Genomic DNA, 18,407 nt, shown 5'->3' with positions numbered 1-18,407 from the left:
TTCCCTTCCTAAAGCCTCCCTGTTCTTCTCCAACTAATTTCTCTGTTCTTTCTCTAACTCTGTCAATATTTATCCTATCATACACTTTTCCTATTATACTAAGAAGACAAATGCCCCTATGATTACCACACACTTCTTTTTCCCCTTTTCCTTTGTACAAGGGAATAATTATACCTGACTTTCAATCCTCAAGGACTCTACCTTCCTCCCAGGCCAATTTGCACATCTGCCACATCCATTCTACTACTATCTCTCCCCCATGCTTCAGCATTTCACCACACACTCCATCAATTCCTGGGGCTTTCCCCGATTTAACTTTCTTCATTGCTTCCACAACTTCTATCCTACTGATTTCTTCCTGTCTTCTCACCTCCCTCCTTCTCCCAGCCATTCCCCAGCCACTTATACTCGCATTACTTCCATCCTCTATGTTCAACAATTCCTTAAAGTGTTCTCTCCATCTGCTCACTTTTTCTCCCTTCTCCACAAGTAATCTACCATTTTTATCTTTCACTCCCCTGCTAACTTCACTTCCACCCTGTCTTACTCTTTTCACCTCTTTTCAGAACTTTTTCTTACAGTCCCTCCACTGTACACTCAAATTCCTTCCAAATTCCTCATCCACTTTCTTCTTACTCTCTCTTACTAATCTTTTCACCTCTCCCTTTCTTTCTACATATAACTCTCTCTTCCGCCTCTCAACTCCTTACACGCCCCTATTTCTCATCCATTCATTGTATGCTTTCTTCTTTTGTGCCACAGCCTGTCTCACCTCTTCAGTCCACCACGCTATTCCTTGCACCCCCCTCCGTCTTCTCTTCCTTCCACACACCACATCACATGCTGCAGATATTTCTTCTGTAAATATCCTACACACACCTTCCACGTCTCCCATCTGCTCCAATTCAAATTTGCCCAATCGTTCCTCCACTTCTCTCTTATACTCTGCCTTTTTCTCATCCTCTTGTAACCTTTCCACTCTCCTTGCAACTACTCGTTACTCTCGTCTTTCCCTTCTTCTATTCCTCCATCTTACTTGAATCCTAATTCTGGCCACCACCAAGTAGTGGTCAGAAAGTCCACTCCCCCAACCTCTATAAGCTCTTGCATCCATTACACGTCTTCGCATCCTTTCATCCACACACACATAATCAATCATTGCCTTCCTTTCATTCAGTTCACCACCCACCCTTCTCATTACTCGCCATGTATACCTGTGGATCATTTTATGCCTGAAGAGGGTATTGGCTATCACCAACCCCCTCCCAGCACAAATGTCCACTAACGCACTCGCATTCTCATCTATCTCAGCAGGCACACCCCACTTGCCAACTATTCCATCCACCTTCACATTCCTGACTTAACAATTCATATCACCGATCAAAAACACTCTCTCATTCCTTCCAGACTTTTCCATGCACACTTCTACATTTGTCCAGAACTCTTCTCTCACTCTTCTAGCACGATCTATTGCGTTGGCGCACACACACACACACAATCGCCCACATTTGTATTCCAACTTTCAACTTTACCCACACAATCCTTGACCCAACTGATCCATACTGTCTTATGCTCTTCTTCCATCTTTTACTCACAACTATACATACTCCTTCCTTTGCCCTCTCATTCTCACTTACTCCTGCACATTTACCCCATCCATACTCCCATTCTCTCACACTTTCTCCTCCCCATTTTGTTTCAGTTATTCCACATACATCCACTTTCCCACCCTCAAGCACCTGGACAATTTCTCTCTCTTTCACCTCATCATTCGCTCCTCTTACATTCCATGTACCCATTACCAAGTCCTTTGTCTGGTCCTGGGTCGTCATCGTTTGGTCAGTCCTTGTCCGAGGCTTCTTAAAAAAGTCATCTTTTATTTCTTCAGCAGCCTCATTTGTCGGAGCGTACCCTACAACCATATTGATATTACCATGGTCAGATTTTAAACGAGCATAAAGCAAGCTCTCATTAATTGGTTCAAACTCACATACTGCCTTACAAGCATCTCTACTCAGCAGTAAGCCTACTCCTTGGTAATGATTTCCATTACTCCTACCAAAAACCAACATAGTAATACCATCTTCCAAATTCATTTTATCAACTCCAAGCAACCTCGTTTCTTTAAGAGCATAAATATCCATATTGTATTCCTTGAACACTGAAATAAGTTCTTCCATGTTACCAGCCTGATTGAGAGTTCGAACATTCCATTTTCCTATTCTTAAGGTTCTTTTTGGATGTATAAATTTTCTTTTACACCGTGGGATTCTTAGCACCCCCTGCCCACTTAAAGGCTGCACGGAACTGAGGGCCATTGCTTCGTCACCAGAGTTCATCAAGATTTCTTAGGCAGAAAAATATTTTACCCTGGAGCCAATGCCAGTGACTCGCAGGAACCAGACAGTGGAGAGAGGAAATTAACTAAATGAAAGTAAAATGCAGAGGGTTTGGACAGACAAAGTACAAGGGAAAGCAAGAGAGCAAAAAGAATGTAGATAAAAGTGACCCTTTTAGTCGCCTCTTACGACAAGCAGGGAATACTGGGGAAGTATTCCATCCTCCCTTCGCCATCGGGGAATTCAGTAATTTCTAAATATGGAGGAAATGTTTCAGATATGAATAAGAAATCAGTTATCTGAATATATAAACAAATTCAAAGATTAAGAATCTATGATATTTACTGACATGTGCCAACTATGCCAGTAAAATACAGTATCTGAGGAAGAGAGGCGCAGGGAATGTGTCATTCAGTGAGGGGGGGCGAGAATTAGAAAAGGTTGGAAACCACTGCCGTAGACCTCCCAGGCATGGGCTCCCATCCTATCTGACACCCGCTTCAGCACCTTTCTCTTTGAGACTAAAGTCCTCCTAGTTAGTGAATAAGAGAGGCACGCAGTTCTAAGCGACAGTCTCTGTTAAGCATATCACCATTGTCATTACAAGACAAAGCCTCACAACACAACTAGACACATTAAACAATCACACACAAACATTATCAGACCCAGTTCTACAACACCCACTTCCAGATATTCCAGCACTAGCAACGAAGAAACACCTATTCGTATACATTCATTTCACGTGCAGGGCAATACACCTCGATCAAAACACCGTATTACAAGTCTCCATCGTTATTAGAGGTATCATTAAACTGATCTGGTCGAGTACGCCTAGGTAGGCTTAGATTAGGACATCACCCAGCCCCCCATAGGATACAGCTTATATTCGGGTTGGTGGAATCACAGACGACACATGCCCCGCTCGTAGAGCAGTTGCACGCAACATAGCACGCATAATGGAACACTGAACAGCACATGTCACACAAAACGCAGACAACGTCAGCGGTGAAAGGAACTTATGGAACGAACCCATAGGCTCAGTAACTTACCTATAATCAAGGGGTCTGGTCGGCCAGGCGGACCGAGGTTAAGAAAGATGAACAACAGTAAGTCAAAATAACAAGTTAACTTGTAGTGATCCAAGTAAGTGGTTTCTCTTCATTTCAGTACAGGGTTATACAGTCGTGTGGCACCAGCCTCACAAACAGTTACGTTTCGGATGGTTTCAGCTTACTGGACAGATTGGGCAAGAAGTGGGAAAAGAAGGCTGACAGAACAATTCAACTGAGCTCGTTCGTTCGTTCGTTTATACATTTCCTGCACCTATAGTGCAGGCCGGGCCATACATTAGCCCGGTCAGTGGGGTATGGGCTGATTAAAAAAATAGTAGGGGGGAAGACAAGGCCTAGGGATTGCCCAGCACACACGCCCTGTATCCTGGCTGGCTTTGTGGTGTGTGTGTTAACTTAGTCATTTCATATATTTTTATGCCCTTCGACTGCACAGTGGGTCCTAATGCCCGATTACCCCTGTGGGTTAAGATTTGAGGCAGGGAGGTTCATCGTTCTCCACCTTCCTTCATATGGGAATGAAGGGGGGGGTGGTAAGTGAGTTAATTAACTTTTTAAACGTAACTAACTCCATCCTCTTTTTTAAGAGGAACATTATTCAAGAAGAAAGTGGAGAGAGAGAGAGGGCGAAATGTGAGATGGAAGGAAGGAGAAGGAGAGACGGGTTACAAGAAGAAGGTTTAATATTAATATCTATCGGGTTCAAATGGGATCATTAAGGCAGACAATGAATTTTAGTGAAATCCCAATTATTCCCTGAGTTGGCTGCACCCGGATGAACAGGAATACGAGGGAAACAAACTTAAATAAAAGTTTGACCGGTTCAAGACTTAAACTTAGAGTTTACAAGTTGTGCACTAGACCCGCTAACCAAGGCCATCTAGATAGCTATAGGCTTGAGTCTCGTTCTGGTGACATCACGGAAGCGGGTGAATAGCTTCAAACTACCCGCTGTCTTTCTTCTTTGTTTGTCTTATATCTATACAAAAGCTATCAATTTGACACCATTGTATCACCTCCTGGTACCATTGATCCATCTCACATGATACTGTTCTCATCTAGTGTAAGCATCACTCACAATAGCTTTGAAATATATATAAGAGTTTTATATACTAAAATGTTAGTACAAAATGAATAGATAGTTCGAACACACACACACACACACACACACACACACACACATATACAATGATAAGTACTAATACTTTCTACGCACATGCACTTGTACTAGCAGCAGTCCTACACATGTGTAATGCAATACACTACCAACTGGCACTATGGATTTTATACGCCGGTAGGAGACATTGGCCAGCTGTAAGTGGACCAGGCTTTGTCAGCAACCGGAAAAGTGAGTTTCGACACAAAAAGCCATTACATGGAGGTACTCCAGTGCAACAATCCACCCAAGAATCATGCCCTGGCTTAAAAATCTTCGGAGCCTCAGCATTTTGAGCAAGCATAGTCGTGATTTTAGCTATTTTCACCGTTTTCTCATTTGGGTACCTTTGGTCAGTGGCCTGGCCAATGTAGCAAATAGATGTACAGTACAATGTTGTAGTATTAGTTGATGTCTATAAGCATATAAACTTTCATATAATTCCATCGAGCCGCTGGGGAGTTAGGGGGGCATTTTAGAAGACAGGTACTGGTTGCTTGGATCGCTGATGCCAGTCTTCGGAAGACTGACCTCAGGGTTGCCACTTGAAAACTAGAGGAGAGAGGGAAAAATGGATGGCACACTTCCGAAAGGGAATGACTTCAAGATAAAGGCTAAAGAAGTCAAAGCTTTCTACGCCTTTTAATAATGGTTCTACATATCTAACGTGAAAAGTGCGAAAAAAGCGATTTTTAGGCAGTTGCTAGGCAACGAGTAATTCCCTAGCAACCAGCATATTGCTGACACAACTTAGTCATAGGCTAGGCACTGTGTTCAGGTTATGTCGGAATCGGTTAATTCTGAGGGGTAGAAGTGCCTGCAACAGTCAAACAAGAAAGAATACAGGAAAGTAAATGGAACTAACAATAAGGGCAGAATGGAGCTGGCCAATATATATATATATATATATATATATATATATATATATATATATATATATGTAATGTAATACTCAGCCATTCCAAACCAAATTTATAAGCAAGCGATAAAATATAGGCACCGGAGCAGGGAAGTGAATGGTAGTGTGGAAAGTATCAGTGCACACGCGTTTTATACTAATAATCTTCTTAATTCCATATGCTTTAAGAGAATGCTGAAACAAAATGGTATTTTCCATTATTGGGGTTGACGAGGATATTCATCTGTTCGGTGATTAGAAACTCAAGATGCTAGACATTGGGCGAAGTTGCAATGTGATTAGTAAATCCTGTTAATTACCCTTAGCATTGGAGAAGTAGGTAGTAGACTCTGCTCAACTGCATGTAGGTTGCTGTTAATCTCCTCAGTCCGATGACACATTTTATATTGTATTCTTGCTAATTAAAGATGATCAGAATCTGCTTAAGAGAGACCTTTCAAACAGGAGGAGTTAGACATCACCTTCATTATCTGTGTAATTAACATTCGTTGTAACAAAACTGAATATAATCATCTGGTGTTGGCAAGAAATAACAAAAGAACAAGTCATTCGACTGAGGCGTTTAAATACTTGATTTCTTCCAAATTTCAAATGTGTTGTAGTGATCCGTGCAGCACTGACCTGTATACGGGCGTGACTGAAGCATTCTTGTACCAGAGCACGAGCAGGACGGGGTCGTGTGGCCTGCGTGAGATGATGTGGCAAGGCAGGTGGGCGGTGGACCCTCGTTCTGCTGTCACTGCTACCAGCGTCCCTGTAGAAACAAATGCACACCGGTAAACACAACACACTCACCAACAGTGGTGAAAAATATTTACAGGTTCCATCAAATGGGTATGATTATATCGAAACAATTATAGGACTGATGTCATTGATACTCTAACTCAAATATTGTTTAGTGCACGTGCTAGCACGAGCACATTATTCAACTGTATGGCCATTTACTACAATAATTGTAGCCTATGCTATATATCAACTTTAAATGATATATCATTAAATAGTATCTCATGACACCCCCTCTAACAGTGACACAATGGTTGACTCATCTACGAATCATTTATTTACCTCAAACAGTCTGAATGACATTTTGCAACACGCAGAGATGAACAGCGACAAATGGGTGCACAATATTGTTGCTGCGCAAATTAACGAAAGTCTCTGTCCGTGATGTAGGTGAGTAAGAAGGAATTGATTAATTCACTTGGGGTTCTGAATGCGCATTTACGGATTATTTATTTACACCAGTAGGCAGCGAGTAAACGGACATCCACAGAATTCTGAATTGGTCTGAAAGGTGAGTTTCACAATAAACAAACAGAATAACATCCTCTGCATACATTATTATTCAAAGTAGTTTGCGTTCACTACCTCTCCACAGAATTAACCTCTATGCCATGACTCCAAGAACCACTCTTTTTCATCATCCAAAACGAACGCTGAAAATTATTTCCTTCCATTGATCAGAAATATGTACATAATATTATGTTAGGTACCACTGAACCCTTCGCCGCTAAAAGTTTGAACTAAGTAAATTCTTATTGCGTTGATTGTAAGAAATAATAAAGATCCTAATACTGGAGAAGATAATGGAACTAGTCAGCATGAAATGTTGTACAATAAAATAGTTATTTCAATCCTGATTCACTTGTTCTTATTAAGGCTATATTTTGCACACGGACACTGCATCTCCCATACCACATTATCAAGACATGAAGTACATGAAAACTGATACTAGAACATTAACAAGACAGCAATGACAGCAATGTGCTGTGGGTTAGCTCAAGATGTCTGTTTAAATAAGAAGTGGTCAAAGAAACTAGAAATATGTCTTGCAGTGAAAGAGCCTGAAAGAATCCTGGATGAAAAGGGAAGATTCTTGAATGAGTTAAGCCAAGGAGCTAGAGTGTGTCTGAAATATCTAATGTAAGAGGATAATATTTACAAATTTACCTCTTGATTTTGGTGCGACTAGAGAGTATTGCATTATATATATATATATCTATATATATATATATATATATATATATATATATATATATATATATATATATACGCAGAAACTTCACTTCACCGTGAAGACATGTATGCAAAATAACCACAGGAGAAATGAAAGGAGCGACAGTGTGTACTTTCATATATTACATCTTCAGAGTGGTACAGAAACATAAAGGGTAGAGGTCTTTTATGCACACCTGCAGAAGGAAGTGGCACACAGAACAAAGGATGACCTGAATTCAAACTGATCGATACACAGAACAATAGGTACCTGACTTTTTACCTTAGGGATGCACTGACAATAGGGGTAAATACTGCAGTTTAACATGTGCACACCTGCAGCAGGGAGTGGCACACAGAAACAAAGGATGACCTGAATGCGATGCACAGAACAATAGCTACCTGACTTTCTTCGTTAGGGATGCACCTGACAAAAAGGGATAAATACTTCGGCTTAACTTTAAGCCCTACTGTAGAGGATTAATGCTAGGTGTGTCCCAACAGGTGTGACTGTACTACAAGGAAACGACAAGGAACAATCAATTGAAGAGAGAAACCTGTACTTTACACAGGAAAAATCATCCAGTATATTACCACTATGCCGGGAATTGAACCCGGGACTCTCAGGTTAGAGGCAGGCAGCATACCACTACACCACGACCAGGTAAAAATTCCCTCACGTTGTCACAGTCTTGTAACCAATGTCCCTCCGCCCCCACTGTGGGCCTGAAGAGGCTGAGATAACCCCCTGGCACTCGGGCAAGTAGTGGAATGCGCCTGGCTCTCGACTGAGAGTCCCGGGTTCGATTCCCGGCATTGTGGTAATATATAGGATGATTTCTCCTTTGTAAAGTACAGGTCTCTCTCTTCATTCTCACTTGCCGTAAGTGCTTGAGAGAGATTAAAAGCATCTATTTGCCCGAGTGTCAGGGGGTTACCTCAGCCTCTTCAGGCCCACAGCAGGGGCGGAAAGACGTTGGTTACAAGACTGTGACAATATGAGATGCCTTGTGATTGGTCGTGATGTAGCGGTATGCTGCCTGACTCTCACCTGAGAGTCCCGGGTTCGAGTCCCGGCATAGTGGTAGTATACTGGATGGATGGAGGAACAATCAATTCTTAGTCTGGGGGGGGGGGTACTACTTTAAAATTAATGCAGTTAACAACTTATCACACTTAAAATGACCATAGCTCGGGTCTACATTCTTTTCATATGTGCCAGATATTAGGCAAGATTCTATCACACTTCTTTCATCAAAGCTTATTGATCTTGGTAGAATCTTAGAGCCTGTCCAGTCAATATGGTCATCACTGGATGCTTTGCGCTGAAAGAAACCACTACTCTGTTGGGTTGTCCTGCAACTGTATTTATATTGTGATCGTAGTTTCCAATTTTTTTCCAGATTGTCCTACGAAAAATTTGTTCCAGGTTTTACACGGGATTTCGTAAACAATACCTGAATTACTATATGGGCTGTTCTTGATGAGTTTTTTTTTTTTTTTTTAATGGTATTGTCATATTGGAATACTACTTGTACATTAACTTTCTTCAGTAGGTGAACAACATCAAGAAAATTTTCATGGAAGGGGAGGACAAAGGTTCTCTGAATATTCTGGTCATCTGGCTTATTAGTTTTCCCTTCAAGGAATTGTTTCTTGGCTGTGTTGTGGCACTGAGTTAGTATGCTTTGTGGATATTTTAGCTTCTTTCCAATGCTCTGAATCATTTCTAGTTCATCATCTAAAAATTCTGGGTCTGATATTCTATAAGCTCTCAAGTACATGGATATGAACACAGATCTTTTTACATTAGTGTGATGGTTCGCATAATAATGCACATATGACATAATATTTGTAGGTTTTCTGTATACTTTAGTCTTCAAAACATTTTGGTCCCTGATAACTTTTACATCCAAAAATGGCAGTTCATTATCCATTTCCACCTCATGAGTAAACTTTATCGATGGAACTAACGAATTTAATTTCAGGAGAAATTCATCAATGGGAAGACTGTTAGGCCAGAAGAACAGGATATCATCAACGTATCGGAGCCAAACTGTATATTTGATAAGAAAGTTAAAATCTCTAAATGTCATGTACCCCTACAAATTCGTCAGTTTTGATGTTAAATCATTATTCACAAATGTCTCTGTTGATGATGTTTTAACTTTCCTGCCAAGCATTTTCGGTAGTAACATTGATGGTATTCCTTCTGAAAACATTATCAAGCTAATTGAATTGTGATTTGTACACTCATCTTTTACCTCTGAAGGCAAACATTACACACAAAAATTTGGTATGGCCATGGGTAATCGCCTCTCCCCAGTTCCGAGGTAATTTGAACACACTGGTCGGAGGTCATTTGAGGTTACTGATAATACCCGCTCAAACGACTGGACCCAGCAGCCCAATTTTTGGCAAGGAGACTCACATGACTATGTGAGGTTGACCTACGTCATATGAGGTCACTGATCAGAGGTCATTTGAGGTCACTGGTAATAGTAAACAAATGCGCACAAATACTGTGCGTTAGTCTTCGAAAGCTGAAATAGAAAGTTCCTGGGCTTCTTTTAATCCCTTTTCCCTTTTCTTTCTGCAGTAGAAAGAAAAGATGAACTAGAACTTCAATTGGATTAGAGTGTTCGCCTTTTTGGCCCAGGCAATGCCGGGTACCTCTGCCAGTGTGCGTATGTGTGTGTGTGTGTGTGTGTGTGTGTGCGTATATATATATATATATATATATATATATATATATATATATATATATACATATATATATATATATATATATATATATATATACATATATATATTCCAGGACATGCAGGCAGGCAGAACCTGGAGCAGCTTACTATGGTGTGTACAGTATGTGGTTCAGAAATCGAAACTGTGTTTTTGTGGAATTATATTTTTCATCTTCTCAAGATGTAGGCTGGAAGGAACCGAGAACAGATATAGGGAGCATTTATAGTGAACAACAATTTTATGCACAAACAAGATAGACTAATGATATGATTTAAGATAATTTCAGTGGATCGAGAAGAGAACGGAGGAGAATGAAATCAGACAAAGATAGAGCCGTGCATCAAGTCTGGCGGAAAGCCAGACACCTGACAGCGTGAATTATTAATTGGATTAGAGTGGAACACATCTATGCTGTGCTGCCAACTACTGATACCTGCACACCTGAGCAGTGACGGGCTGTCAGCAAGACTCAAGACGGTTCTATTAAAACTGAAAATTTCAAAGTGTAAGCATTCAGTTGTTTTTAATTTATTATTATTTTCGGAACACATATTTCAGAGTGCTGTCAGCAATGATAAAACAAAGTCTATAATGTTTTGTCATCTTCACATGCTTCTGAAATTATTATAAGAATATAGCCCTAAGTAACCCACTTCAACATCTGCAACATAATACATAAGAAATGCAATTGAGTGCAGTCAGAATATCTGCACCAAGGCTCCCAACCTCGACCACCAAAAGCTAGGATTCTCTCACACCCCTCCAGCAAAGGACTACATTTTTGAAGATATAGCCCACTAAGCAAGCTTTTACGGGTTTTCAACCACAACCTTGGCTTACTCTCCTCAAGCATAAATTCTAATTCTCTGCCTGAAGCATCTGGCTAAGATCTGCAAAGACAAATGACACTATCCCCAGCAATGCTCCAACACCTGAATGCTTAGCTGAAGGAGGAACAGACTGAACTCTCAACTGCGAAACCCCTAGCACCCTGACCTGTATCATCATCCCGATATTACTGCCATAGGATCAATGTACAGCTCCCTGCTTCCGACATAGCACATAGAAGGCTTCCTAGGCGAGACACAAAGCACCTGCTGCCTCAGTATTGTATCATAATATACACAAAGCTCTGCCTTGCCCATCATCACAGCACATTGGAGGGAGACGGTGGTTGAATTGGTAGGGAGGTGGTCTGCAGTCATAATGGACCCAGGTTCAAATCCCTGTTAGGACAAGGAACAGTTTAAGGAATTTATTTTCATAGACCAGACTTTACTTACCTGCCAAAAGACCCGTCGACATTATACCCCCATTATTCATGATACCAATACACTGGTCCTGTATGAGACAGCCTTAGAATATATTCACTATGTGCGGTGGGTGTTAGCGCGGAATTGGTGACACGTGGAGGTGTATGGTAAAAGAAGACTACTGGACCTTGGGAACAGGCTGTGAAGCCTTTGCCCAGTGTCAGATGCATAAAAAAAATAAAAATCTGGTAGAGCCTGAGACACCACATTCAAATTATTCCATTAGGAGACAGAGTGATTCGTCATCCACAGTACCCGAGTGGCTGAGACAGGTTACTAAAACACATTTTTTCCCTTTAATCTGACAAAAGTCCCTAAATCATCTCAGATTAACTGATGAACAAGTGTAATCTGATTGAAGTGCCTACTTTTACTACTGATCAAGGAAACTCATTCTTACTCATTGCTAAGGCTTATCTATTTTCATGCAACCTCAACTTAGTATTCACATTATAGGAGTGGTCCAGATCGTTTAGATGAAAGCAAACAAAGTAAAAGCACTTGTCTCCACCCTTATGCACAAGGGTATGCCTGTGACTCAACTTACCCTCAGCCATAATAGCCTTTTCATATCAACAGTTTGTGGAGCTATCTGTTAGCTTGTTTATCCAGGCATCTACAAAATAAAGTGTATGTGCGTATGTATATACGCACATACACTTATCAAAACACCACTCATCTTTACCAGTGATGACACAGTTGTCAGACTTCCCAGATTGGTAGTCAGTCAAAGTGGACTAAAAGGTAGAAACGAGGAAATCAGTTGTGGTTTTTAGGTTAAAGATGGACAGAGAAGTTGAATTTATCAGTACACTAACTGCAGCTATTGTGCATGGGTCAGTGCACAGATTATCAACCAAGGAGTCGAACGTTCTAGCCCACTTAAGGCCACTGGCTGACATCAGCCACAAACTTTCACATGTTCCAATAAAGTCCTGTAACTGGCAAAATGCCTTTCCCACTCACTGACGACAGTGCATGGAGTAACACTGCAATATCTTTATCAGTGAAATCTCTGTTTTCTTCCTATCCTCTATCGCCCTACCAGAAGTGTATGAGACGGAAGCTAGACTTTCAGTCCAGGTATTGAAAGTGAATTAACAGTAGCTGTCCCCTAAGTGGTTTTATGTGACAAAAATCCCTAGCCACCCATTTGGATGTAAACACTGACTGTCCACATGTAATTGGGGCGCCTAAGCTCTCTCTTGAACACTAGGCATACATTTATTAATAGGTTAACGCTCAACACAGTAATGATATCCGGACAACAAACCATTTGGCTTGCTAGTTCTGAGACCCTTGAAGGTGCATTACATCATGAGTGAATAGAGGGCGTCCCCACTTATCACCAAGCGCCTCCGTATACCACAAGGCGCCCCCACTGACCATAACACTTCCAATAATTTTCCTGAATGTACTTGATGCCAAGGAAGGTGCTTTCACATTACAAGTAACTCTAACCTAAATAAACCAAAGGTCTCGTTGAAAATAGTGTGCCTGGTTAATTAGACATTAATCTGTTTTAAATACACTGCCAGACTGCAAATTATACTGTTGAATTTCCAGTCAATTATGTTTCCAGGCGTGAGACAAAGACCTAACATGCAATGCACCCCACCATACTCATCCCCTCCTCTGCCCATTTGAAAGCAACAGTGTTTATGCAACGTATTTGTAGTTTTATTTATTTATTTATTTTTTTATGCAAGGAAGAAAGAACCAAAGTCAAGGAGCCCACAAACCACTCCCTCCAATAAAAAACAAAAACAACACAACAAAGAGCCCAATTCATGATGCGTTCATTTTGAGATGCCTGGACACACTGCATTTGAAACTCTGGAGATCATAGGCAGCAGGAAATACTGACAGAGGGAGACAGTTCCCAATTTGACCTGTTGCATAAATGAAGGAGTGGGAGTAACGGTCAACTCTTGCATTAGAGAGTTGGACAGAGAAGGGATGAGTGTTTGTTGCTAGATGGGCGTGTAGCACCCGTCGTAGTGGTGGAGGGGTGCAAGCAGATAGTTCAGAGGGGCAGTGACCATTGAAGTAGCGATAAAAAAGAAATAAAAATGAAACAATGTGGCGAAGAGACAGCGGTTGAAGGGAGCCAGTAAGAGGAGGAGAGTTTATAAGACGAAAAACCTTTGACTTCACCCTATTTAGAAAAGCTATATGTAGGGAGTCTTCCCACACATGAGAGTTGTACTCTATGCAGGGGCACATAAAACCCATGTATAAAGTCAACAACTGTGCCGAGGTAAAGAAGGCACGGAGTCGGCTTAACACACCCAATCTCTTGGAAGCAGATTTTACAAGAGAGGTGATATGATCTTTCTAAAATAAATCCCAAGAGAATGAAACCCAAAGTATCTCTAAAGATGATGCAAGATTGAGCTGGATAATATTAAACATTAGCGGGTACTCCTGTGGAAGATTTTGTCAGGTTGATAGGGGTAAGAACAGAGTTTTTGATGCACTAAAAACAACAGGATTACATTTACCCCAGTCAGAAATACGATTCCAGTCGGACGTTAGGTGTGCCATAGCCTCATCCTTGTTTGTTGAAGTAACTGCTGAGATGGATGTTGCAGGAACCGAATGGAAAGGTGAAGGGTGGAATCATCAGTGTATAAGTGAATAGGGTTAGATGTGCAGCTTACAAGGTCATTGATGAATATAAGGAAGAGAGCTGGTGATAGGACAGGGCCCTGAAAGACACCGCTATTGATAGATCTAGGAGAAGAACAGTGGGCGTCTACAACAACAACTATAGAACGACCAGAAAGAAAGCTAGAGATCAAGGCACAGACAGAGGGATAGAAACCGAAAGAAGCCAGATTGGAAATTAAAGATTTATGCCAGACTTGATCGAAAGCCTTTCAGATGTCAAGTGCAACGGTAAAGCTTTCGCCAGAGTCTCGAAAGGAGGATGACCAGGAGTCTGAAAGATAGGTTAGAAGGTCGCCAGTGGAGAGCCCCTGAAGGAAGTCGTATTGATGATCAGAAAGAAGGTTGTGATAGGAAAGATGCTTTACAACATTTAAAAGAAACTCAAAAACTTTCGAGATACATGTTAAAACAGTTGGGCGATAGTTAGAGGGTTGGGAATGGTCACTTTCTTTGGCGCAGGCTGAATGAAAGTAAACTTCCAGCAAGAAGGGAAGGTACAAGTTGACAAAGGCAAAAGAGTTTACCTAGGCAGGGTGTAAGCACAGAAGCACAGTTCTTGAGAACAACAGGAGGGACCACATGAGGCCCATATGCATTGTTAGTATTGAGGCCGGTGATGGCCGAAAATACATCAGTTGAAGAAATTTTAACATTAGCCATGAGAAAGCCAAAGGGGTTAACGGATGGGGGAACAACACCGGAATCATCTAAGGTGGGATTGGAGAAGAAAGTCTGAGCAAAGAGATCTGCTTCTCAGTAGAAGAAATAGCTACAGAGCCATCAGATTAGAGGAGAGAGGAGAAGGATGATGAGGTATATATGTCATAAAAAAAAACTTTGTAATTACTTGTAGAGAAGTTATATATATTAGACTTGTGGACGAGCGGTTGTTATACTTGAGTTGTTTGTACTTTGATAATCTTGGTTCCCATTTGTCATGTAGTGACAGGAGAGATAAAGAAGAGTATGGGACTATTTTTATTTGTCTTGGAAATATTAACAAGTCTCTCACACAGAGCGAAGTATAAAGTAGAGTCCCGCTAGCTATCGCCCTGTCTCGCTCTCTCACTCTCTCTCTCTCTCTCTCTCTTCCAAGTTGCTAAGCCTTTCTCCCCACTACCTGCCGATTCTATGGCCTCTCTTCTTCTGAGCTCTCTTTCCTAAATTCTGGTGAAACAGGAGTCGTGTCACGTGTGTTCACTGTGGTTGGAAAGTTCTAGAAGCCTGTGTGTGAGTATGTGTGTATGTGTGTGTATGGTCACGAGGCGCTGTCGTGTGCCTATAAAGCATTCCTTGAGTTAAGAGTGTGTAAGCATGTTTAGCATTGCTCGATTCTCGCAGACACAGTACCTTCTCATCATCTGACTTCCTGCTTCTATCTCTCTCTATCTCTCTATTTATCTATCTATTTAATATGATTTGTAAATATAATATGGAGTCCTAACATATGCTCAGCACACGCAGCTCGAGGTCCTCCGACAGCAATTATCATTGACATATGCTAATCTATTAGTACATAATATTGATTATAATATTGTATACATATAATATTCATAGTAAATTGCAATGATTCAATAATATTATATTTTAAACAAGTTGTATACATATTTGAATAAATGCAATGGTTGTTGTATGACACTTTGTAAGACGTGCATGTACAACAGACGTACGCATATAATTGTGCAATGGCAATACTGCTAGGTTACACATTACATATTGAGTTATCCCTTTAGTAATGTCTAATATTTCACCTAAACTGAATGATGATACTGGTAATACAGAACTGTGGTATAGTTGTATGACTTATAACATTGTAGTAGCATTGTGGTAATACATAATTATAACATTATATGAATTGTTACAAAATATTGTGGTAATGCATAATTGTGTTGGCTTTATAACTGTAGTAACATTTTGTTAATGCAACTGTTACATAAGTGTCTTGGCCTTATAATTGTAGTTAAAGTTACATAAAAGTTACATCTTGTTAATGCAACTGTTACATAATTGTTACATATTGTTTGTAGTTACATAAATGTAGTTAAAGTTACATAAAAGTTACATCTTGTTAATGCAACTGTTACATAATTGGCAAAGTGTAACATAATGCAATCGTTTGTCGTTACATAATTGTTACATATCGTCTCTTACATACCAGTCTCTTCGGAGGCGTGGGTTCGAATCCCACTTCTGCCACCAAATGTCATAAAAAAAAACTTTGTAATTACTTGTAGAGAAGTTATATATATTAGACTTGTGGACGAGCGGTTTTTGTACTTGAGTTGTTTGTACGTTGATAATCATGGTTCCCATTTGTCATGTAGTGACAGGAGAGATAAAGAAGAGTATGGGACTATTTTATTTGTCTTGGAAATATTAACAAGTCTCTCACACAGAGCGAAGTATAAAGTAGAGTCCCGCTAGCTATCTCCCTGTCTCGCTCTCTCACTCTCTCTCTCTCTCTCTCTCTCTCTTCCAAGTTGCTAAGCCTTTCTCCCCACTACCTGCCGATTCTATGGCCTCTCTTCTTCTGAGCTCTCTTTCCTAAATTCTGGTGAAACAGGGGTCGTGTCACGTGTGTTCACTGTGGTTGGAAAGTTCTAGAAGCCTGTGTGTGAGTATGTGTGTATGTGTGTGTATGGTCACGAGGCGCTGTCGTGTGCCTATAAAGCATTCCTTGAGTTAAGAGTGTGTAAGCATGTTTAGCATTGCTCGATTCTCGCAGACACAGTACCTTCTCATCATCTGACTTCCTGCTTCTATCTCTCTCTATCTATCTATTTATCTATCTATTTATTATGATTTGTAAATATAATATGGAGTCCTAACATATGCTCAGCACACGCAGCTGGAGGTCCTCCGACAGCAATTATCATTGACATATGCTAATCTATTAGTACATAATATTGATTATAATATTGTATACATATAATATTCATAGTAAATTGCAATGATTCAATAATATTATATTTTAAACAAGTTGTATACATATTTGAATAAATGCAATGGTTGTTGTATGACACTTTGTAAGACGTGCATGTACAACAGACGTACGCATATAATTGTGCAATGGCAATACTGCTAGGTTACACATTACATATTGAGTTATCCCTTTAGTAATGTCTAATATTTCACCTAACCTGTATGATGATACTGGTAATACAGAACTGTGGTATAGTTGTATGACTTATAACGTTGTAGTAGCATTGTGGTAAAACATAATTATAACATTTTATGAATTGTTACAAAATATTGTCGTAATGCATAATTGTGTTGGCCTTATAACTGTAGTTACATTTTGTTAATGCAACTGTTACATAAGTGTCTTGGCCTTATAATTGTAGTTAAAGTTACATAAAAGTTACATCTTGTTAATGCAACTGATACATAATTGTTGCATATTGTTTGTAGTTACATAAATGTAGTTAAAGTTATATAAAAGTTACATCTTGTTAATGCAACTGATACATAATTGTTACATATTGTTTGTAGTTACATAAATGTAGTTAAAGTTATATAAAAGTTACATCTTGTTAATGCAACTGTTACATAATTGGCAAAGTGTAACATAATGCAATCGTTTGTCGTTACATAATTATTACATATCGTTTGTAGTTACATAATTGTAGTTAAAGTTACATAAAAGTTACATCTTGTGAATGCAACTGTTACATAAATGGTACGTATTGTTTGTAGTTACATAACTGTAGCAAATGTAACATAATGCAATCGTTTGTCGTTACATAATTGTTACATATCGTCTCTTACATACCAGTCTCTTCGGAGGCGTGGGTTTGAATCCCACTGCTGCCACCAAATGTCATAAAAAAAAACTTTGTAATTACTTGTAGAGAAGTTATATATATTAGACTTGTGGACGAGCGGTTTTTATACTTGAGTTGTTTGTACGTTGATAATCTTGGTTCCCATTTGTCATGTAGTGACAGGAGAGATAAAGAAGAGTATCTGACTATTTTTATTTGTCTTGGAAATATTAACAAGTCTCTCACACAGAGCGAAGTATAAAGTAGAGTCCCGCTAACTATCTCCCTGTCTCTCTCTCTCTCTCTCTCTCTCTCTCTCTCTCTCTCTCTCTCTCTCTTCCAAGTTGCTAAGCCTTTCTCCCCACTACCTGCCGATTCTATGGCCTCTCTTCTTCTGAGCTCTCTTTCCTAAATTCTGGTGAAACAGGGGTCG

Source organism: Coenobita brevimanus, chromosome 70 (genome assembly GCF_032717465.1).
Source record: "Coenobita brevimanus isolate Jiangsu-jjx chromosome 70, ASM3271746v2, whole genome shotgun sequence".
NCBI classification, from domain to species: domain Eukaryota; kingdom Metazoa; phylum Arthropoda; class Malacostraca; order Decapoda; family Coenobitidae; genus Coenobita; species Coenobita brevimanus.
This window is presented reverse-complemented; position numbering follows the sequence as displayed.